This window comes from Furipterus horrens, unplaced genomic scaffold (assembly GCF_987537825.1).
Source record: "Furipterus horrens unplaced genomic scaffold, mFurHor1.1.pri manual_scaffold_3, whole genome shotgun sequence".
Taxonomy (NCBI): Eukaryota; Metazoa; Chordata; class Mammalia; order Chiroptera; family Furipteridae; genus Furipterus; species Furipterus horrens.
In genome coordinates, this window is record NW_028327173.1 from 208,314,149 (window position 1) to 208,338,594 (window position 24,446).

Below are 24,446 nucleotides of genomic sequence, written 5' to 3' on the forward strand. Positions count from 1 at the left end.
AAAATTTAATTTGAAAAGTGGGCTTCCCCCTCCCACCCCCCAAAATTGAACAATTATGGCGTAATTCTCTTGTTTTAAAGGGAAGAAACTGAAAGGCAGAGAGAGACGGCCAGGGACCAGAATCACCCAGCAAGCTGGGGACGGGGTCAGAAGGAGACCCCAGCCCAAGGACAGGTAACTGGGCCAAGTCAGGTGGGCGGGGCAGGCTCGCCAGGTATGCAGGTCTCCCCAGGTGGAGGATTCCGCTGGAAATTCCACCGGAGAACAGCTAACTCCGTATGGCCAGGGTGTTGGGTTTTGAAACCCTATACATTTTTTTAAATCTATAATTATGTGGCACACACCTAATTAAAATGGACTATAATTGTTGAAATATTTTATTGAAGTCATTTTTTTCCCCAAACGACAGGTTTAACAGATGATAAAACTTGTCTTGCGGTTACCTCGGGCTGCCAAGAGCCCCGGGCAGAGCGCGGGGGCGGAGCGGTCCCCCGGTGGACGGCAAGCCCCTCTGAATGACGGCATTCTTCCCTAAGCACTCCTTCTGAGCGCTTCTCTCGGCCCCCTGCCAAGCGCTCAGGACGGAGACAAATAGCCTGGGTGGGTGTTTTGTGCACAAAGACGATTGAGGTTTGCTTTAGCTCCGTGGAGAAATCCTTTGAAACTGTGCTCCCGGGCAGTGAGGGCAGCTGAGATCAGAGGCAGTTGTTAATTCAAAAGCACAAGGAAGGGGTGTGATCCGCACCCCGCTCCCCGCCGAAAACCCAAATGACCACGGGGAGCAGGTCTCGGCGGCTCGCGGGGCAGCTGTGCGCTCACTCTCTTCGGGGCCTGGGATGGACGCCTCTCTAAAGTGCCTCTGGCAGCTGCAGCGATTTGCCAACCATCTTCTCCTCCGTGCTCAGGGTCTTTACTTGGAATGTTTACTGCCCACTTCAGGGACGAGGAAACTGAGTCACAGATTAAGGACGTGGTGGAAGGTCTGCTGTGTGTGAGCGAGGCCCGGCTCTCAAGCCAGCGCCTCGGCACCGCTGCGTTCTGACTCAGACCCTGACTCAAAGCGCACGCCTTTTATTGAAACGACTGAATCAGGCCAGGGAGCGGGGGGGGGGGGGGGGGGGGGGGGGGGGGCGTTAGGCAAAAACGTGCTCCAGGATTTGTGACCGGGCCAAGAACCGGCGGTCACTGTCCTGCAGCTCTGACCTCAGTGACAGAGTGAGCAGAGCAGAACCCGGACTGGGGCCCACATGCTCCTCTCAGGATTTACAACCCGCTTGAACTCAGCTACTGTCCCAACCCAGCGGTCAGGCAGGTTGTCACCCCCGGGTCCCAGGGAATGAGCAGAGGCTGAGAGGTGAGTCCGAGCTAACGTGACAAAGCCAAATAAAGCTCCAAACTCACAGGGGAAAAGGACGTTCTCAAAATTTCTCCATTGGGTCGGGGTTTTGTTGTTTATTTGTTTGGGTTTGCTTTTTATTTTTTTTAACTTCTTAGTTTTCTTATCACTTCTGTCCTCCCTTTGCTAGTCAGCTTCCCCTCAACTTAATCTGCATGAAACTCATCTGCGCTGATCACCTACGGCGGCGGGCCAGACCCACTGGCAGGCGGGTGTCCTTTCCCCGAAAAATGCAGCTGGGGAAGGATGGGCGTGTGGGTTCCCAGGCCCCTGGGCCCCAGGCAGCGGTGGGATCTGAGCTCAGTTCCTGCTCTGCAGGTCGGGGGCACGCCCGACCTTGACCTCGGGGCGCCATTGGTGTGGGGCCAGGATCCGGGCCTGAGAGCCCCCCTGTCTGCCCACCCCTCACCCGTCCTTCTCTGGGGGAGGGATGGGGCGGGTCCTACAGGGCTCACTCTGACAGCTGTGCCGGAAGGGGGGTTATTTGTACAAAGCTGCCTGACTGTGTCTAAATCCCTCCCTGAGGCACTGGTTCCAAATTAAAATGTGGCGGTTTGTTCCCCGCCACCCCAGCCCACGCCTGCAGTACTGGCCTTCCCTGTCCCCTCCGCCCACCCCACCTTATCACCAAGATGAGCCTGTGCGTCTGCTCCCAACCTCGGGTTACCCAATCGTCCGGCACCCTCCCCCTCACCTCCTCCTCCACCCCCAGCTCCAGCCCTGCCCCTCCCTCTTCTCCTCCCTGGGTCCTGCCCCACCTGTCGGGTCTGTCGTGTGGCATGGGAAGCGGTGGGCACTGCCCCAGGAGAGTGGCAAGGGGACAATCCCATTAGGGAACTAATTAATTAACCGGGAGCCCGTTGTCTCCTATCCCCCGTCCCATCAACCCTGAGAGGTGGGTGTCCCATGAGGCCCACTGAAGAGATAAGGAAGTGGCGGGTCAAGGAGGTCACTGCCCAAGGTGACAAATGGCAGGGATGGGGTGGGTGGAACTCACTCTTGGAGCCTCGTATGCTATTTCCAGTGAGAACCGTCGCCTTCGGGAATGTGGTCACTGCTCTCTGGACACCGCATACAGGAGTGTCATTATACTCAAAGGACCTAAAAAGCAGGTGCCGCTGGGCCACCTGGGGAGTCAGGGAGCAGAAGTTGGGGTGGGGGAGTAACTGGCCTGAGACCCGGGCAAGGTGCTCAGCCGTAAAACGGTGAATGAGCTAATAGCTCTGCAATGCCCCCTCCTCCCCGCCCTTCGGAGCCGGGGGAGGGGGAAAGCCAGGTTGCCTGACCTCGGGCCCCTCTGCCTCGCGCCTGGGCGTCTGAGGGGCCAGGGAACACTTTGCCGAGGGGCAGGCCTGAGCTGCAGGATCTTGAACAGCATCCCTGGCTCCAGCCTGCTGAACACAAGCAGCATCTCCCCACCTCCAGACCCGGAAGTCCAGACAACCAAAAATGTCTCTAGATATTGCCAAATGTCCCCCGGGTGGGGGCGGGGGCGCATGTCACACCCTCCCCAAGTTGAGAACCACTGTGCTCCGACTTCTGTCTTCCTTAAGGAAGGCCTTCAGAAGTGCGGAACAGACAGCGCCCACAAGTAAGTAGCGCAGAGCGTCACAGCAGCGCAGACCCAGCGCGGGGCAGTCTCACTGCCATCACTATTCCCGTTATTCTGGTTAGTGACTCCGTGTTGCGAATGGCAACGAATCCCGACCGAGTGGTGGGAACACCTGAAGGGTGGACAGTGGGACCTCCCAGCCTGAGTCCTCCTGCTGATTCACAAGACACTGTCCACAAGTCCGTTGGCCCTTTGGAGGCTCAGTGCTCCCACCTCTAACGTGGGAAAGCTGAGGATGTGATCCTGAGGGCCATTTTAAATCTAGTATTTCCAGACTTCCCAGGCCCCACATCCAGGACCAGCAGCATCACACAGCAGCGACGTGCAGGGCTCTGGGCCCCGTCCACCTGAGCATGGCCCAAGCACTTAACCTGCTGGGCGACCTTAGCAGGTTCCCTAATCTCCCCATGGGTCTGTCTCCCCATCCGTAGAAGTCTGGGGTCGTATCTGCCCCAGAAGGTTGTTGCAAGCGTGAACTGAGATGCTACGTGTGATGGATCAGTGCCCGCATCGTGGCTGTCCTATAGGAATGAATTAGGGTCCCCACAGTATGGTGGCAGTATGGCAGAGCATAGCACCCTCGGTCCCGATCACAGGGTGGGTTGTTCCGAAGCAGTGGGTCCTTGTCCTGGCATTTAGGAACCGCGATGAATTATATTTAATTCTCTGATGTTAAGAATATTCTGCTACCAAGCCAAGTGCCGCTCTGTGGGGACCCCGAGTGGGACAAAGATGGAAAGTGTACTCTGTCCTCAGAGAGCCCCTCTCCAACTGGGCTGAGACCAATGCACGAACCAAACACACAGCCCCAGGGGGCCCCGGACCAGTTCGCAACACGGGCTGAGAGGTGACAGATGGAAGGTGGCCTGCAGGCTGCTGAGAACGGTGGCACGGGTAGGTGGTGACGCTGACGCACCCCAGAGAAGCGTCTTTTTCTAACTCACCCAAGAGCGCCACCGGCCCAGTGGAAGGCCATCCTTCCCCCAGGCTTCCCGAGGAGCTCTGACTCACACGCTGGTGGCAGTTCCGCCGCCCTCTACCCTAGGGAGCCTTCCCCGTGACCCCACGGATGGAACTGGCCACTATGTCGTGCCCAGGTAGAGCTGTGTCTTCCCCAGACTTAAGCTGCTTGTTCTGGTCAATGTCCCTCCAAGAGTTTATGAGCTTCTTGAGGTCAGGAACTGGGTCTTACCGTGTGTGTGTGTTCGCAGCCTCGAACACAAAGCCTAGTATATAGTAGGGGCTGAGCAGATGCTTGTTGAATGAATGAATGAATGAATAGTAGATAAGTAGACAAATGAAATCCAACTCACTAAAAGGGTGTTAGCACACATCCTTGGGAAGGGCTCTACCCCACCAATCAACACAGCTGAGTGCTATCTGGGGCAACTTCTCGAAGGAGGAGGGACATGGGCCTTGAAGGATGGTTTAGCTGGGCAGAGACGCGGTGCCAAGGAAATGAAGGGAGCTGTCCAGCAATCTCATGAGCAGAAAATGAGATTTAAGAAGCAGAAGACACAGGGAGTCATTAATGTAAGGTTCCAGAACAGAATGGTTTTGATGGTTACCATGGCAATGTGCCCTTCATTTGGGATGGGATCACAAGTAAATGTTTTCATAGAACCAACAGGAAAATAAGAAGACAAACACAGTTTCTGGGGAAGTCAGTCCTTTGCGCTCTGGGGGTGTCCTTGGTCACTCAGGTATTTTGTCCACAGTTTCTCCTGAACAAATGAGGGACCAGACACTAGGGCCCCATGTGCCTGAGAGAGAGGGGCTCAGGGTCCCAGCAGAAGCCTGAAGTGCACTGACTTGAAGGTGTGTTCAAGCCAGAGATGTCCCTCCCAACCTGAGGCCAGGAATGGCCCAGCTTTAGTACCTGGGAGACCAGGGCTGCGGCCACATCTTTTGTGAGACCACTTGGATTTGCCTCTGGGCCTCAGTTTTCCTCATCCATGTAATGGGAATACAATGCCAGCCTCTCGTGACACAGTCACACTAAACGCAGCACGACGCTCACTTTGCAGGCACTTACTCCGCGTTGGTTCTTACACCCCCGGAACGTTCCAGTAACACCCGCTCTGCTGAGTTCAGGAATCCATCTCCAAATCTCAGTGATCATGGGCATCTAAAACTGATGGAGTTTCTTGCGAACTAGAAATGCCATCAACAGAACCATCAGTTGATTGTCCAAAAGGCAAAGATTCCTGTCCGGCCTTTCCCGCGACAACGCTGCTCTAAGAGTAACAGACGAACTCCGTCAGCAGTGGCCGGTGCATCGGCACGCAGGGACACACCCACTACACAGGTGACTCTGCAGAATGGAAAGACATCAGGGCGAGGCGAAGGTTTCCAGTTGCACGAGGTCACTGTGCTATAGATCAAACGGGAAGCGTCAAACAGAATTCACGATCACTTTCACCTTTGAGGTACCCTCTTGTCATCGTCGTCGGCAGCCGTCCGTCTCGAGAGACGATGGCGTAGCTTCTTGAGAGTCTATCTGCACCGCCGAGAATGGCTGTGCAGTCCGACTCGGGAGTGACAATCCCTGCCGCACTTGTTACAGGTGAAGGCAGATGGCTGTTGTTGCTGCTGTAGACGCTGCTTCCGCCTCGATCTTTTCTGGGCCGCCTCCTCGTTGTGCGCAGCCTCTGCGCGTGATGTACCTTGCCTGACCGCGAGCCTCCAGGCTAGGCGGTCGTCTGCTTGAACTTCCCATGTGTTGAGATTGATGGAGCATTGTGTCATGTCCTTTTTGCAGATGTCTTTGAACCGCAGTTTTGGGCGCCCTGTCATCCTCTTGCCTTCTGCTAGCTCGCCGTAGAGGAGGTCTTTGGGAATACGGCCTGCATCCATTCTTTTGACATGGCCGAGCCACCTGAGGCGTCTCTCACTAAGAACTGCATGCAAACTGCTCATGTTGGCTCACTTCAGCACCTCGGTGTTGGGGACCTTATCCTGCCAGGTGACATGCAGGACGCGTCGCAGGCACCTCATGTGGAAGCTGTTGAGTTTCCTTTCGTGCCTTGCGTAGGTGGTCCACGTCTCGCTGCCATAGAGGAGAGTGCTGAGTACGCAGGCTTGGTAGATGCGCAGTCTGGTTTTCTCAGTGAGGCTGGAATTGTTCCACGCTCGCCGGTTCAGTCTGGCCATAACTGTGGCTGCCCTGGCGATTCTCCGGTTGACCTCCAAGTCAACTGACAGAGAGCTCGAGATGGTGGACCCTCTTGACAGTGCAGATTTTTCTTGGTTAGGTTGCATGAACGTGGAGCACCTGGGACAACTTTCTTCATCAAACCCAAAGTGCCCAGCTCCCAAGTGCCCTATGACCCCAGTAGTCAAGCGCATGCTCTCAGCAGGACCCCGCAAGGATGACATGTTGGCCATGACCTTGGCACACTGTGGATTTGTTCTAGGTGCTCCCGGTTTGCCCCTGGCCCACGGAAGTGAGAGCACAGGGAGGAATGTATCAAAGCCACTAGTCGTCACGTGGACCCTCTCTGTGTCCTTCCCCTCCCTGCCTGATTTCTAAGCTTCATCCCAACGCCTCACGCTAGAGGCAGCTTCAGGGTTAAGAGTGTGGGTGCTGCGGGCAGAGGGAAGCCCTGCTCTTCAGGGCCAGCCGTGTGAGCCTGGGCCAACGGCACACCTCTCTGTGCCTTGGTTTCCCCTCCTGGAGATGGCATTTGGTGACAGCAACCTCCTCACAGGCGGTGTAGGGTTCCTTGGTTGGTGAAGCTCTTAGAACAGGGCACGCCCCTGGGTGAGCACTATACAATATCCGTGCAAGTCCTGTTAATACTCGTTGGGGCAGCTGAGCGAGGACGGCCTTCAAGTCACAGGCAATTTCCACTCAATGCCATTGCCAGAGACCACAGATCTCACTGACACAGGATCCTCAGAAGGGCCAAAACCAGTGGTCAGATAGGACGCCTGCGGACGCCAGGTCATGGCAGGGGACCGGAAGGAGGAGAAGCAGTGCTGGAATTTGACAAATTCTGCCTCTACCGCTCGCTGATGAGCTCGGCCTGCGGCCCAGTCCTTCTGCACCTCTGCACCTCGGTCTCTCTGCCTATGGGCCGGGGGAGCTCCTGCCTTCTCACGGAGAAGTTTTCATCAGCTATGCAAGCGTCACCAAAGGTCAGGAACGAGGTTACTGACCCACCCAGACCCCAGCAGGGTTGTAGGGACAAGGACGTGAGGGAGGGCTGGCCGCCACCCGGTAGGTACAAACTGAGGCTCTCAGCGGTGAAGCGCTCAAACAGGGAAGAGCTGGGGCAGCCCCCTGCAGAAGCAGGGCCTAGAGGACGTGAAAAGGAGACAGGACTTTGGGCCCCCTCCGAGGGGGAAGGGGCGGCGTGGGAAAGGACCCAGCGCCTCAGAGGACTCTCAGATGGCCATGCTCCTAACAGAGCTCCCACCACACACACATGTCTGGGCACCGCAGGTGACGGGAGAGAGAAGGGCGGGTGGGAGCCCAGGAAAGGAGGGAGGGGGGAGGAAGGGGCGTGGACGATGTCTCAGTTCAGCCCTTTCTCTGAGTCCCGTCTGTGGCCGTGGCGATGCTGACGCTGCCCCCGGGCCCCCTGCCTGACCCCACACAGAAGGCCCCTTGTTCCCTGGCCTGCTCTGCATGGTCTCTGGGGACCGTGATTACAAACCTCAACACTCCCGTTTCACCCTTTCAAAGGGCCCTGTCCCCACTGGGGCGTCTGCCTCCTCCTCCGCACGACAGAATGCTTGCCCTGAGAGACTAGTGGCCCCCCCAACGCTTGAAAAAAAAATGTAGCTCGAGACTTTAATTCCTATTCATGTCATTTTACAATGGCTTCATTCATCCCTACTGGCCGTATGACTTTTTTTTTTTTTAATTTATGGAGTACATTTGTGATGTATGAATTAGAGAAAGGAAATGTTATTAGAAAGGTCCCAGGGAGAGAGCTGTTTCATGTCTGCGGACTGAGAAGCACGTCCAAAGGAAAAAGGGTGGGGGGAGGGGATGGTGGCAAAGAGAGTTGTTTTCTAACCCAAAGCGGCACCCAAAGTGCTGTGTGACTTTGGGCCAGGAACTTAACCTCTCTGGGCCCTATGACTCCGTGTCTAAGGGGTGGCTTCCCACTCTTGTCAAACGGTATCTCCCCCGACTACCAGCACCCCTACGCGTTAGGTATGGTCATTGCCACAATTAGTACGGAGAAGCACGCTTTAGCAGACCTGAGCCCAGCCCGCCGGCTCTCATGGGAAGAGAGCTGAACGCCCACCCCCACCCCACCGTCCAGCTTCAGCTGCCGAGGTCTCTCATGGTCAGAAGGAAATCCGGTATGTCTGGGGAGGCCAGCATCATGGCCTCGGAAAGCCCTTTTTCTCAACAGCTGCCCACAGCTGCCCACAGCTCAGTCTTGCAGTAAACTGGCCCGCAGGCCTGAAAACTGAGTCGCCAGGGTGCGGGGCCAGAGGGGAGGCGAAGGGACAAAGGGGGTTCCTAGGAGACTGAAACGAGGCTGTTCATCCCGCTGCTCCCTGACTGGAACGCCTTGCCCTCTCCAGCCTCAGTTTCCCCAGCTGTACGGTACAGAGAGTCCCCTCCCCCAGCACTGCACAGCGACGGTGGGGATGAGCAGGATTGTGGACGTCAAGCAGCGCAGGCCAAGGCTGGCGTGCCGGGTGCCCTTGGTGGGCCTCCTCAGAAGTCCAGCCCGACCGCCATCCCCAGCCTCGGCGACCACGCAGTCCGTCCCCGGCCCTCCGCAGACAACCGGGACGGGCACACCTATCCCTGCCTCCCGGTTCCCGTCCTCTGGGGACAAAGCACCACATCCTGGTGCTTCCCAGCAGGTTGTGCCAGGTGGACAGCCAGGCCGTCGGCAGCTCCACGCGTGCCGATTGCGAAGGCCGCTCAGAAAGGGGAGTGACTGCCCAGTGTGCTGCGGGGGAGTCACAGTTTCAAGTCACGTCCCTAAATTCTGCCCCTTCCCTGGGCTGCAACAGAACAGGAACGATGTGGCAGGTGTAACTCTGTCCAGGGACCACGGCCCAGCTGCAGAAGGGACTGGTGGAGCTCCCGGGAGACTGTCCTGCGCGTCCTAACTTGCTGTCATCTGGTTGAAACAGTCGCCTTTGGGGAAGCACCCAGTCTGATCCAGGCTGTGCCCCTTCCTTCTCTCCCGGGAAGGTCTGAGGGGTCCCAGGGGGGAGGAGCAGAGGGTCCTGGCTTCAGGGAGGTGCACGGGCTCCGCCCTCAACCCTCTCGATGCCCATGGGCCTTGGCAAGCTCCCTCCTCGACTTCTCAGCCTGGCATCTGGGGGCCACGGCTGCCTTGCTCTGTGCTCCCCACTCACGAGGTCCTCCGGTCCGAGGTCCAGGCTCCCCTGGGGTCCCACAGCCCTCTGTCAGCAGCCCCTCCCCCGACACCTCCAGGGGCTCTGTCCCTACCAAAAGTTTCCCAGAGAGGTGCCACACAGAGGTGTGCAGAACTGTAAGGACAAGAGATCCCTCGCTCTGCAGTCCCACGCAAAGGCAATCTGCTGGGGGGACATCTTCCCAGCTCAAAACAGGGTTGATAATCCTGAGCGAGGGAGAGGAAAGCTGGGCCTGCCACGGTGGCCTGGTGAGGGAGACGGACATCCTCTGCCTCCTCCATTACCTGGAGGACCTGTGAGGAGGCCCAGCAGGGTGAAACAGTTTGTCCGCACCCAGACAGGCATGAGCTCGCGGTCCCTGGGATCCCCACAAATCCTGCAGCTCCTGCCTGGGTCAGGGGCCACAGTACACCCATCCCCACATCCCCAACACACAGCAATGACAAGGCCCCCTAAACCTGCGCACCAGGCGGTCCCCCTCCCTCCTCCACCAACATGGGCCCCTGCTCCTCCCAGTCTGCGACCTCCCTGTTCCATCAAAGTCAGCAGAAAGTGACCCAAATGGAAGCACGAACGCCCCGCGGGGAGAACAGGAGCTGTAGCATCCTGCCGGCCCATCTGACAGCTAAAGCAACATTTTACGTGGCCCATGCGCTCTCTCTGATCACGGTGCAGGATAATTTTATTCTGGTTTTCCTGAGCCCGCTGCCCTTGCTCCTTTAAATGTTCAGATGCTCTGTTTGCCAAGATAAATTATTGTAATTGACAGGGCATTGTCAATCTATAGCAAAGCTGATTTCATTAAGCATGCCACGGGCCAGCTCTGGGGGCAGGGAGCCGAGCGAGGAGGGGTTCTCATCGCCCCCCTTCCCGGTGGTACCAGGCCACACTGGCACCAAGGGCTGGAGGGCAGGAGAACAAAGGGAATGCTACGACTCTGAATTCAAATCTTTTCCTTTGAAATGAGGCGTCCAGAGTGGCCGATAAAACTGTGGAAATGGATTTCTGCCTGTATTTGATGTTAAGCCTTCAGTGTCAAGTGCCAGGTCTATTCGTTGCCTTTTCATCCCCCTCTTCCTTCCTTTCTTCCTTCTGCTCCCCTTGTTTTCCCCCTTCACCAGCTGGCCTCGTGGGGGGCTTGTCCTTTCATAAATAATGTCTTAGGGGGGCTGGATGGGCCGTTGCGCGCACCGCGGCTTTGACAGAGGGAGAACAGATTCCATCTGGAGGAGGTGCGCTTGCCCCCGTGTCGGCCGTGGGACTGGCCTCGTGGAGACCGGTTAATGCCCAGACTCCTTCTCTGTTTCTTAAGGCGTCTCCATGCGCAGAATCGTCTTCCTCGTCCACTGAGCCATCATCCCTTCCAACCTGGAGAAGGGAGTTAGGGTGTCCACGAGTCAGAGCCTCCTCCCCTCCACCTGCCACCGGTGCTCACGACAAGAGGGCGAGCATTCATCCCGAGCGGTTGGCCTGGACGCAGCCCGTCCCCAGTGACATCCTCCTGGACGGCACAAAACAGAGCTTAAGCACCCAGACCACAGGCTGTTTGGGACTCCCAGCAGAACTAGTGTGTAGTCCCACCTACGTGGGTTATATCCCTGAGCGGCTCAAGCTAATTGGCCCCATTTACAGACAGTTTGTGGTCCGGGGTGAGCGGAAGGTCCCCTGAAGGGAACAGCAAATGGAATGTGGGATCTGGAAACCTGGCTTCCAGTTTTCATGCTGCTCCTGCGGGGCGATCTGAGGTTACTCATCTCTTTGTCCTGCGGCTCAGACCTCTGGCTCTAAAGGGAAGGCAGTCGGTCTTCCCCAGCCATGAGTTCTGCATGAGGCTGGGTGCAAGAGCGTCGTGGAGACTTACAAACCAACCTCCAAATGACAGCGCGGTCATTGCGAGCATATCACACCCATTAGCATCACTCCACCTTCATGACAGGTCAGCGGGGAAAGGATATCTCCTTCCGCTCTGGGATCAAGGACACGAGCCCCAGGGTGTCTTGCAGCAGCCATAGAGCCGGCCAACAGAGAGTCCCATCCAGGGACACAGCCAGCCACGCACGCTGGCAACCACGCAAAACACTCGGTAACATGTGCAAAGCGTGTTCTTAAACGTTTTAAACAGCTGGTCTAGGTCGAAACTGAAGTGAGAGAAGGAAGGAAAGCTGTGAAGCCACTTTCACCCCCAGGACGTCCTAGGAATCCCAGGGAACTTGGCCTCTGGCATTTTCAGGGCCTCAGAGGGCACAGGAGACATAAGACAGAACCCAGAGCTTATTCAGGACAAGGAGGCCAAGAGACCTGCCTTGTAAAAAGTCAGGGTCTCAAGGGGGAAGCTAGGTAGGAATACACGTGAGCACGCGCACACACGGAGCACAGCCCTGGTGCTGAGCAGAGAAGGCCGCAGCTGGTCCACTGGGGACGCCGAAGCAGCCCAGCCTCCCTCTCTAGCCCCATCTTCCTCTCTTATCCAGGTTCCCACCACCCCCTAAGCTGCTGTCACATGTGCCCCAGCTCAGCTGTCCATGTCTTCCCCTGCCCCTGCCTGCGACCCCGCCCACGGACTGAACACCCACTGGCTAGAATTTTGATAAGTCACCCCTCCCCCACAGACTCATCCACCCCTCCTCAGCCACAAGCCCATGTTCACTCCGCATCAGCTGCTCCTCAGATCAGTTCAGTCTTTTCTAATCAGACCTCTGGGGGGAAAAGTCAGCGTTTGTCTGTTCAGCTGTTAACATTTCTTTATCGTAATAATAATAATGTTGGATAATAAGCCTAGGCACATCTAGAATAGCTCCTCCTACGTCTTCATGGCGCTGTATCATGTCTGGGAGACAGGACTGGTCCTAGGTCCCAGTGGAAAGGGGACATCCTCTGGGAAAACCAACCCAGCTTCCCTCCTGGTTGACCCTGACGCGGGGATGGTTCTGGGAAGTTAAATGTGTGAAGAGCAAACAAGAATAAAATGTAATTAAAATGTTGGGAGGTAACATTAGAGAAATCTCCCAGTGGGCACAACGGGAAAAGCCATGGGATGGAAACGAGAGAGGAAGATAAGGACGCAGAGGAGCAAGTGAAGAAAGTCAGCATCTAACTAATAAGATCTCTCCAGAGATCAAGTGGGTTAGAACAAAGATGAGGAGGACATTTCAAAATAGTAATAATACAAGAGAATTTTCCAGAGGTAAAGGACAAAAGTCTTTAGAATAATCAAGCCAATTGAGTGACCAGTATAATCAATGTTTTAACAGATCCATTTATATCATTATAGAATTTTAGGATTCTCTGCTGATGTTCCCCCCAATCCTTGGCAGGTTTATGTTATTTTTTAGTAGTTTGTCTTCAGTTTAGCAAGAAAAACTCCTTCAAGTCATCTAGGGGCCATCTTCAAAAGAAAAGTAATAAAATCAATATCATACTTTTCATTAGAACCCGTGGGTCTAAAAACACAATAGTGAAATTCCTCTGAAGTTCTAAGGTAAGTGTCAGCTTGGAATTGCATGCCCTGCTAAACTGTCATAATATCACAGGACAGACAATACTGGACGTATAAATATTGAGAGGGACGTTTATGGAGCCCGTGCTCATGCAAGGGAAGAAATAAACAACAACAACAAAAATGGGTGGTCATAGTATTCAACCCAGGAGGGTAATACAGGGACACCCCAGATGGACAGCAGCATGGAATGCAGAGTGATTAGCCTGGATTAGCGCCGAAGAATAAAGGTCACCTGGGAAAAGGAGTTCGATTCCAGGGACTTGAATTTTTTTTTTTTTTTTTTTGAGAATTTGAAATATACCAGAGAGGTGACAAATGCAAACAAAGCAAGAAAATAAAGGAAACAATAAGAAACTAAAAACATTTTACCAACAGTAACCATAGTAACAATCATAGTCCTCTACCTGGCTGTGAAATGAACAGCATTTACCGTCACTTTAAAGCAAACATGGTTTTCAACCTTTAGAGGCAACCTATGGACCAGACTTGGGTAGGCTTTAGTTAATAAAACAAAAAGTAAATCAATCTTTAGTATATTTCACAGAAGAAATAGAAAATGTATGTGTGTGTGTGTGTGTATATATATATGATTTAAACTTATAAAGGCAATTAACAAAATAGCTAAAAGATTGTGTATATATATATATATATATATATATATGTAGGGTGGGGCAAAAACAGTGAGTTGCAATTGTGAGTATGTGATACATGGAGTTTATTTTTGTGTTGTCATTTATTAATTATAGTATTATTTTCCATACAAAAAACTGTAAACCTAACCCTGTACATGTAAAATGAGTTTGGGGAAAGAGATGTGGATAGATTATGGTCCCAATGGACAGATTCTTCATCTGTTAAAGAACAGAGTCGATATATGACATCTAAATTTTATCAATCAAAAGTAGCATTATTAACATATTTAACACACGGAGTTAATTACCAAGACCAAAAAAGTAAGCAAACAAAAATAGTTAACAGAACTGAGAGTGGTTTGTCCAGGAGTGTCTGCGTGAGGGGGAGATGTGGTGAGGGACTATTTACTTTTCATTGGAAGTATTTCCCTACTATATAATTTTTAATCCCACTTAAGTATTTAATAACTACTTTTGTATGTCATTTTTAACTGTTTGCCTTCACGTTGCAGTCACAGGTCATTTGAGATTGGGATATACCAATTATATTTATGATTCTTGAGATGTTTTTAATTTGTTGTTGTTTCTGATGGGTCTATAACTTTCATGTAGAAATGATATTAAACTAACATCTAGGCTGTTCTCTTTCACTCTATTCATGAACCAAACCCAGAAAGCACGTTCTATGAAGAAAAATGTAGATTGTGGTCTGAAACACTGATTGAGGTATGAGTACCTCCATCAAAATCCCACCACTAAGAATTAACCCTCTAACCATCACTTACTGAGCATCTGTTAAGAACAATGATTTTTCAGTATTGTAAGGGCAGCTAGACTTCATATCTGTCCTTAAGGTACCACACTGGATTTTTCCCCAAAGGAAGGACGCAGAGGCAAGGTGCCCTTGGGCACCCATTCACCCACACCTTGGTCTAAATCCACTGTTTACGCAAAGGGCTGAAGTCTGGATTCTGGGAATTTTAAACCGGGATGTTTCATTTTTCTCTTGCTTCATCACTGAGGTAAGTCACCTCTCTGATCTGGACCTCAGTTCTTTCAAATTTTTTTTTAAAAAAGTGTTTGGAACAGTTGGGGTCTAAAGCATCGGACCTTGGGGTCTTGAGCTCACTGGTCAACCCCAGCAGTGCAGGGGGAAGGGGAGGCAGGAATTGCATGAGGAGGGCTCTCTCACTCTGGAGGCCGAAGAGGCAGATTCCTGTCATGACATAGGGCTGCTTAGGCACCCGAGTAGGGCGTGCAGTGTGCACCGGAGCGATCAGGGGGCAGCCCGTGAAGCCGCCCCGTGTGGTGGGAAGGTCACAGGCCTGGGCGTCCAGGGACCCAGAGTGTGGTCCCAGCTGCGCCAGCCTCTGCCGGATGATCCTGAACAAGTCACTACAGCGCTGTGGCCCTCAGTGTCCTCACCCGGAAAATTGAAGGTTCAGCTAGACAATCTCCAAGTCCCTTCCAGCTCTGACTTGCTCTCATTCCATGATTGCGTGACCACCGAATTAAATTAAATTCACAGCTTTTGCATCACCCCGTGTGTTGGCGAAGACAAGAAACACACCCATGTACACATGAAAAGGCCTCCGACAGTGGGTCGCTCAGCTTCTTGTTGGCGTTGGTTTTGCTTTATCCCTTTCTGAGCTTATCTGCCCCATGATCAAGGGCTCCCTCTCCAAGGCATGTGCTTATCTGCCCGCTGAGGCCAAGGGCTCATCTCAGTAACTCCTGCAGCTTGTGAGGCAATGCCACTCTTAAGTCACCACCTCTGGCTACAACAAGGCGTTGCCTGACAAACAAACTTGCCACATACTCGTCTGCCTGGGAAGGAGAGCACCTGCCTGCCAGCCCACTCCTGGCACAGTCTGCACCCAGCCATCTGCAGGTAGAGTCTGAGCACAGGAAGACGGTAAAACCGTCCAAAATGCTGCCAGACCTGGGGACAAAATGGGTGGGAGAGAGGGCTCCTGCTGGCACCCGAGGCCTGAAGGGTCCTGGAAGGGGTGGTCAGAGGTCGTAAAGAGACATGCAGCTGGGAGAGTGGGGACCTCCGGGAAAACCAAGGCTGAGCTATTAATGTGTCAGGGAGAAATGATCTACAGCTCGGGCTGTTTCTAAAGCCAAGGATGACTCATTATTTCAAGGAACATTTGCTAAGAGCTGATATTCACTGGGCATTGAAGAAAGAGATGAATTGATATATCTGGGACCCTCCCATCAAACGTTCCCAGTCTATTTGAGAGCAGAGTTGGGCGCATGACCCAGATAATTGCAGGACGTTTTATTCTTCCGTTCCTCCGGTGAATATCAAATGAACACCTACTGTGTGTGTCTCAGCACCATTTCCGTTGCCATAGGAATTCAAGTGAACAGACAGGAAGATGTCCGATCTCTCAGGGCTTAAATCGTCCGCTTTCTCCTGACCCCATTCCAAGGGTAACGGCCACAGTTGGCAGAGTGCTTCCCAGGGACTGGGCACTTCGCTGGGGCTTTACTTACGTTCAGTCGAGCCACCCTAATGGCGGTGGTTGGGGAGTAGCAATTACAATGCTCTCTGGTTCCTGTGTGAGAAAACCGAGGTCAGAGCGCCCGGGGCCTTTGCCAGCAACCTCCCCGACAGGGGGTGCCTGAGGTGGCGTGGGACCAGGTCTGCCGGTCTCTGAAGCCCAACGTCTTTTCACTGTAACATTCTGCCACAGCTCAGGTGTCCCAAATCCAGAAACGCCATCCCCACCCCTTGCTTTCAGCCTGCTCCTTGCCCTTCATTCTCTCGCTCAGGGAGGGGCATCCTTGTTTGCAGTCAGCATAGCGTAGGTCGTGCTGCAGTAACAAACAATTCTAAAGATCCGTGGGTTAAAACGAGGCTGTGTTCAGTGCCCACGTGACTCCATGGCAACATGGGTCGGTGCGACATCCTTCCTCAGTATCCAGGTAGGAGGAACTGGTGTCGACCGTGTGTGTCCGTGGTCACCAGTGGTCACCAGTGCAGGAGGAGCGTAGAACTGGAGGGTCTCTGGCCGGCTATTGAATACTCTAGCCCAGAGGGGATGTACGTCAGCTTCACCCAACCCACTGGCCGGAACCAGTCACACCGCCACACCCAACCACGGGAGAGGAGGCTGGGTACTGATAAATAGGAGGGACGTCTGCCAATGTCACTATTCACCAGGTCCCCGAGGGGGCAAGCCTACCCCTCTGGGAGGGCTGGGTGCTTTTGCTCCCTGAGCCAGGAAGGAGGAAAAACAGACCCGGCTCGGGAACCCCTCCGCCTCGCTGGCCTCGTGGGCTGCTGGTGCTTAACATCTGTTGATCCCGGTCACCTTATCTGCAGAGCGGGGCAGTCCGCCTCCCTCCCAGGGTTACAGTGGAAAGTTACAAGCTCCTGCAGGTTAGCGTGCTGGTGCCCAGCAGGCCTCCCCCTCCCTCCCCCCCCCTTACCGTCGGGCTCGCTTCTAAGCCTCCGCGCTCAGCCCCCAGGCCTGGCAGCTCAGTGTGCTCAGCCTCTGTGCCTTTGCCTGGGGCTGCGTTCCCTCCCACCCGGCCTCTGCGCCATGGCTTCCCCGTGATCCTCCTGAGCCACGCACCCCATTGCTCCTGATTCTCCTGCGGCTCCTTGCGGTGTGAGTTCCGTAGTCATACTCCCATCTACCCTCCCAGCCTCCTCATCTTCCCATGTCCTCCCCAGCCCTCATACCCTGGCTCTTCCCCGATTTTTTTATACACGCATGTCTTTGACCATGGGCTCCTTTTGCCTGGAGCATCTTTTTCTCTATCTCAGATGGAAAACTCCTACTCATACTTCAAAACACAGCTCCCATGCCCCCTCGCCTGGGAAGGCTTTTGCAGCTCCCCCAGCGGAGTTCATTCTCTTTCACCTACTGTTTGTCTCTCCCTGACACTGGAAATTCTGCCATCAGCAATCCTTCTGCTGAGCCAAGCTGAAGTTTCTCCAGGCAGTGTTCTTGCAGAATGGGCAGCGTGGGAAGAGCCCAAGGACAGCAGCCGGAACCCCGAGTTTGACCTCAGCTTCTCTTGAGCCTGCTGTGCAATCTCAGAATAGTCTCCTCCCCTAGTGGGAGGACTTGCCGTTCTTCAAGCTGCTGCACACATATCTTGCGGCTCCTTCATGATCACTGTCTTCCCGGGGGGTTTTCCATCTGAGGACCCACCTGTTCCCATGGTGACGGACACTGGGGATGACCTCACTCTTCTGCAGGGAGTCCTCCCTCCCCACTCCGTGGGGTCTTGCCCACTGCAGACTCACCATACTCCCGGGTGTTCCAGAGGGCACAGCATTCCCATGACAAAGGTTACACACACATAGGGTGATACCAGGTGGGAGGAAGGTAGTTATCCCACCCCAAACTCCCAAACCAGCCCCTGATGGGAGCGTTCATCCTTGTAGATGTGGGGCAGCTGGAGCGGTGCTAGAACTTCAATTTACCCACACATTTCTTTGGTGAGTTGTCTTCAACAGATAAGGAAACTGAGGCAGGGAATGGTGGCAGATGACTCGGTCAGGGTCCTCCTGTAATTTCAGGTCATGGGCAGAAACAAGACACAAAGTCCTTCTGGTTTCCAGGTGTGTTTGTTTTTGAGAAGCTCTTTGAAGGGCCAGCCACGCAGCCTGATGAACCTACAAGTGTGCGCATGGCTTGGAAGAAGAGGGACAGTGAAAGGGGTCTGCTCAGCACCCAGGGAAACAAGCCTGACCCACATCCGTCACGACCGACAGGCCTCCAAAGACACGTGATTGGGAGAAATAAAACAGGTGTGAGGGTCATGTGTGATGTGGGACAGGACACGCTTTATGTGAATAAGGAAGAGTTTGGACACACAAGTAATAATGCAGAGAGTGTGTGTGAGTGTGTGTGTGTGTGTGTGTGTGTGTGTGTGTGTGATTTTTAAGGGGCTTGGAAGGAAGGACACCACGCTCCTAGTAATGGGTCCTTCTATGCAAAAGGCAAAGACCAGGATGGCGGCAGGGGTCCCAGGAGCACATGCAGATGTACCTCTGCAGCTCTCGTCACCTGCAAGGTGTCCATTGTACTCCTGTAGTACGTGCAGAATACGTCAACTCTACCACAAGAAATAACCAATATGAAAACATGGGTAATTTCAAAAGGCAGGCGTATACGGCGATCATGCCTATTCTTTTTTGCAAATTAAAAACATACTGTGAAAGAGTTCTGTGTTCAGAGCCTGTCCCTGCTAACAAGCTGGGAGCCTGCCGGGGACCTCCGTAGCCTCCGTGTGCCTGTTTCCTCACTGGTGACCACAGGCCTGGTGGACAGTCACGCGGGTAAATCTCAGTTCTCTGCTCTGAGCCCCGCTCCCAGGCGGGCCGCATCCTTCCTAAGCCGGTGACGTTCCCCAGCCAGACTGAAAACATACCAGATGTGTCGTGGGGGAAAGGTAGCCACTGAGCACAGACCAGCTGTTAAAGGCAAGAAACAAAGAGGAAAAGAGATTCAGCGAGGAACAGCCACGGTGAGATCCACACTGAGGAGCAGCCTGATGACCTCATAACACGAGACTCAACTCCGCCTCTCTTCTGCCTGCACGTGAATGCATGCCCACACGCACGCACACAGAGACACATGGGCACACAGACACACATGCACAGCAGGCATGTGTGCGCAGAGGGTGCACATGCACACATGTGTGTGTGTGCGCGCAGAGGGTACACATGCACACATGTGTGTGCATGCAGGCAGGCATGTGTGTGCACATGCAGACACATGCAGAACACAGGTGCGCTGTGCACGTGCACATACAGGCGCAGAGGCATGTGCATGCATGCAGTCTGTGTGCACATGTGTACACATGTAGGCATGAGAACTGTGCACACATAGTCACAGGCACTCACACAGGCATGCATGCATATCCATGCACACCTACACATGTGCAGAAACACAGGCACACAGGCATGCATGCACATACATGCACACATGCACTTGTGCAGACACATAGGCACACACATTCACACACAACTCAGACCCTCCCTTACATCCACCAATGGGCCCCTGCGAGCTCTGCTGCGACGTCTCCATCCGGGACCCGCTCAGCCTGTCAGCAAGCACCTTCCTCTGGGTCCCGTGCCCCTCACTGTCTCCGGCTCCTCTTGCTCAAGGTGCCAGCCCAGAAAAGAGGGTCGCGCTTCCCCATCCAGCGGCGTCCACACCTGGAAGCCACTTCGCTATGCCTATCTCCGCGCCACCTCTCAGTGTGGTGGGAGTCAGAACCCCGCCCTTATGGGACCCTCCAGGACAGCCGGGAGCCGGGGAGCCAGGGAGGCAGGCCGGAAGCGGGACTCCTGCTCCCTGCTGTGGCTACACGCACCCTGCTCTGCGTGGCCGGTGCTGGGCGGAGCGCGCCACGTGCCTTTTCTCACGTACCCTCCCAGCAGCCCAGTGCTGTAGACAGAAAAGCAGAGCTCAGCGTGGTCTGCCCAGTGCACAGCCTGCCAGACCCAGAACCCGAGCCCCGTTTAGGAGTTTTGTCCTGGACAAAGTGGCCCCGTGTCTGCACACCAGCCAGTTCAGAAGCCGTGGGGGTACGGTCCCAGGCCGGGGCGCTCCCTGTCTCATTCCCTCCAGGCCCCTTCTGAAGGTTCTCACCTCCCCAAGGCACCAAGTGGTGACGAGTCAACCATTCAGAAGTTCACAGAGGAAGGCAGCGCACGCTGCCCGGCAGGCGTCTGCGATCTCTTTGGGCCGAGGGAGGGTGCGGGTGTGAAAGCCCCCTGAAGCCAGGAAGGACTCGCAGATTCCTCCCCCTTCGGGGCAGCCTGCCCACGCTCCCAGCCGCGCCTGGGCCGTGCTCTCCTGGTGGCTAACACAGGCTGGCGTGTTCCAGTGAGCAGCGAACTTGGCGTCCTGCCACCGGGCTGCCTGGGGTCTAGCGCTGCCTGCCGGGTTGCAGGATGTGGTCAGCGAGAGCAGCGAAGCACGTAGAAGAGCTTCCCAGAGGCCTTTGCAGCAAAGCCACAAGTTGGGCAAGTAATTTGTTGCTGGTGCTCTCTCTTCACAATGGAGACTCTTAAGGCCACCAGAAGAAAAAAAAAAAGTCATTTTCTTCCCAAATACTCTCCCTTCTCATGAAAGGGTAAGCATGGAAATTATTAGGCCTAAGAGACACTCGTCTGCGCCAGCTTTGAAATCTCACCAGGACGTGGGACAGTCTGCATTTAGGAAAGAATCTGAACTCCATTTGCAGAGACCCAAGCGGTCCTTTCGCTATGAGTAACGCGTAAATCTTTCGGTCAAGGGGTGAAAACAAAACTCAGAAGGCTGCTCGGACAGAGAAGCTTCCGACCAAAGAGCACTCGGATGAGCTTCAAGTAAACCAGCCCAGACACGCGTCCCAACGGCCCGGAAAGCACCAGAGGCTTGGACATGAGCAGAGGAGCGTCCGTTTAAGAAAACCACACCTGGGGCTTTACCAAGGCCAAACCTCTGAACAAGATTGCTGACTCTGGTCTGGCAGTCCAGCCGTTCGCTCTGCAACTCAGCGTGGACTCACAAAATCCACGGACTAAGCCCCCCCACCCCCCCGGTGTGACCCACCATCGCCTCAGAGGTCTGCAGAAAGGGAGGTGACACAGGCCACCACTCATTCTCATCATCCCCACGCAGTGTGGCTTTGGGGCAAATGACTTCTAAGTGACAGGGAGGGTGGGCTCTTGTGATGTCTCTCTCACACATTCATGTCTCTCTCCCTCTCTTTCTCCCTCCCATCCCCTCTCAGATAAGGAAGGAAGGAAGGAAGGAAGGAAGGAAGGAAGGAAGGAAGGAAGGCAGGCTAACGGGACAGGCACAGCCACTGCGGCTCACCCAGTACCCTGGTAACATCAGTCCTCGCCATCCCCCCTCTGCCCCTTGTCCTGCATTCTGGCTCCGTCACCAAGTGAGTCCCCGTCTCCTCTCTTGCTCACCCTGCCAGCCCAGGACTCACTTTGTAGCCGGATGACCAGGGCTCTTGGCAAATAGCAGAGGTGGGTGGCAGGAACGCACCAGGAAAAGAGGTGACCGGAGGCAGGCACAGAATGACAGCAGCGTCCTCAGGGAGTCTGGGGACAGTGAGCAGGGCCCCTCTTAGGGAGCAGGGACCTTGTATTTGGACATTAAGTCAAGAAGGGGATGGAGGGGACAGGAGCCCCAACCTGATGGTGTGCACAGCACCAGCTGCCTGGGAAAGAGACCCGGAGACCCGGAGGGCCGCACGTAGAAGGATTACGGAGGAAAGCTCCTGAGAGCAGCGTGTTGGGGAGGGGGGGGCTGAGGGAAGGGACATCGGGGAGAGAAGCACGTGGAGCTGTGATTCAGTCACAGGAGCAGCCGCAGCTGGTGCCACCACAGCTCTGGATTGAGGGTGGACCTCCAGAGGGGTCCCAAAGGCAGGTCAAGGGGCAGGGCTTCTGCACCTCGGCATCAACCAGACGTCCACCTGGATGAGGGTGTGTCACCTTGGGCAGGGACGCTTCTCTTGGCTCCGGGGAATGTCCAGCAAGCGCTGACCTAGACAACATTCCTGGCGCCTGGGAAACGGAGTGGCCCTGCCCTGGAGTGGGATCTGAGCATCTCTCCACGGGGCCCACGACAGTCCACCCCTTGAGCTTCGAACACTGAGCTTACTCTGTCCAGGAACGTTCTGGGCAGTTGCTTTTTCCTGGGAAAACTTATAAAAGGAAGGTCAATGGGCCCTGGACCAATGTGGCTCAGTGGGCTGGGAATTGTCCCACAAAGGGGAAGGTCACCGGTTGGATTCCCAGTCAGGGCACAGGCCTGGGTTACAGGTTTGAGACCCAGGCCCTTGTATCCTGCATGGCATAGCCACTAGATAAGGCAAAGCCCCGGGGGGAGGGGAAGCAGGCCAGGCAGCTTCCTTCAGCCCGGAGTAACTCCCAGAATGGCTACAGCTCTGAGCCAGCCCCGGCCACCAACCCCAGTGACCGAGAAGTCGTTTCTTGGTCCTAAAAGGGGTTACATGTCATGAGCTACACTGTCTACTACGGTGTCTGTTTCCCCAGGAGATAAAAGAAAATCCATCATGTGACCACACAAATACGTATGTAATTACAGCCTCTGTGGGGTGCCGTGGGGGTCTGTGCATAAAGGGACCCAGAGCTACAAACCCCCAGCACGGAGTGTCTGACTCATCGGGGGGTTCAGGGAAGGCTTCTCCAAGGAGCAGAATCTGAGTGGATCGATTCCTGAGCCATGAGGGTAGGTGAGAGCTTGGGGGACACAGGAGGGGACAAAGCCACCCAGCAGAGGCCAGGACAGGTATGAAAAAAGCCGGGGTTCAAACAAGAGAGACGCCCTTGAGGAGTTACAGGAAGTCCCTCATCACTGACTAGGCCCATCTCTGACCGGCGACTGCTGGGGGGAAGTTGGGGTGGGTGGGCATCGGCATGCGGGGAAAGAGAGGGCCCGGGAGACCGAGCCGTGGGGCTCCACGGGTCACAGGTGGAGAGAGAAGGGGGCCAGCAGGGTGTGCAGAGGTCTGGTGACGATGACATGGAGGGAACAGGGGAGAAGACCCAGAAACTCGGGGAGAGGGTAGTGTCTGCAGTCTGTCCCATCACTTTGAGAGGTGACCCAGCTGAGCCCCCCCCCCCCCCAGATCTCTTTTGGGATGCTCTGGGGGACTCCGGTCCAGTCAGACCCGTGGGGTCCACTCAATGCTCTCCACACTTTCCCTTTGCCTGAGCTGGGCGAACTCTGCAGCAAAGGGAGAAAGTGACAGCACCTCACACAAGACTCAATCCACGGGACAGGAGGGGTCCTTGCGGTAGAAGTGTGGGCCATCAGGTCTCGGGTCCCTGGTGTGCAGAGCGCGAACTTGGCCTCAGGTAAGGGAGGGAGGACGGAGACCAAGGTCAGGCCTGTGATGCCAGCCTTCTGTCTCGTGTCCCCTGGGACAGGACCCTCCTGTTGGAGCACGTCCTCTGCCTCGCTCCGACGAGGGTGGGCGGGGCCGGCTTAGCCGAGGCCAGAGCTCCTCCTTGGCCTGAGCCAAAGCCCGAGAAGGGCTGGGCTGTCTGCAGGCTGCTGTCTCTGGCTCTCCCAGAGGCCTCTGCCCTCCCTTCTCAGGCCGCCCCCAGAACGTTGTGAGCAGCACCAGGTACTTCTCCGGGGACCCCTGCCCAGCTCCCCTCAATCATACCAGCCCCCTCTTGTTATGGGACAAGATGCCAGTCCCCTCCCCACTAATCAGCTTACCATGACTGTCCCCCGATTTGCTTTTTATTAGTGGACTCCAATCCCGCCCAAAGTGAGAGTAATGCCTGGGCAACCCCCCAAAAAGCAGCGTTCCGCCCCTGCCCTCCCCCCATTCTAAACCCAGACCCCTCGTCATGCAGCCTTGCGCCCCATCGGCTTGTCATGAGTTGTCCTGTAACTCCATTGGCCTACACTGACTCGGAGCCCCAGGGCCCACCCTTGGGTTTCCACAAAGCGGATTCTGTCCCAGGGGTCGGGCGCCTCAGTTATTGGAACCAACATGCAGGACGTGGCGCAAAGGGTTTGGCAGCTGCGGCTCCGTGTCCTCTGCTAGGTCTGAGCGTGTCATGGGCATGGCTGACATGCTAGGACCTGCCGTGGAAAACCGGGGTTTGGTTACTGCCGGGGGGAGGGGAGAAACGGGAGAAGGGAGGACAGAGAAGGGGACAGAAAGGCTGCAAGGTGACATGAGGAGGAGGAAATGTGGAAAGACTGGGGGAGAGGAGAGCACCAGGGGACCGTGCCACACCTGGGTAGGCTCAGGTAGGCCTGGGGTGTGATGGGGAGACCCCGGTGACAGGGAGTCTGTGGAAACGGGCGTGACTGAAAGCATCAGGTGGGCTCAGAATCCCGGGCGTGCAGGAGTAGGTCGGGGGCAGGCCATCCCCAGGAGCCGAGGCAGAAGAGGGGTGCACAGAGGACAATATGGAGGGTC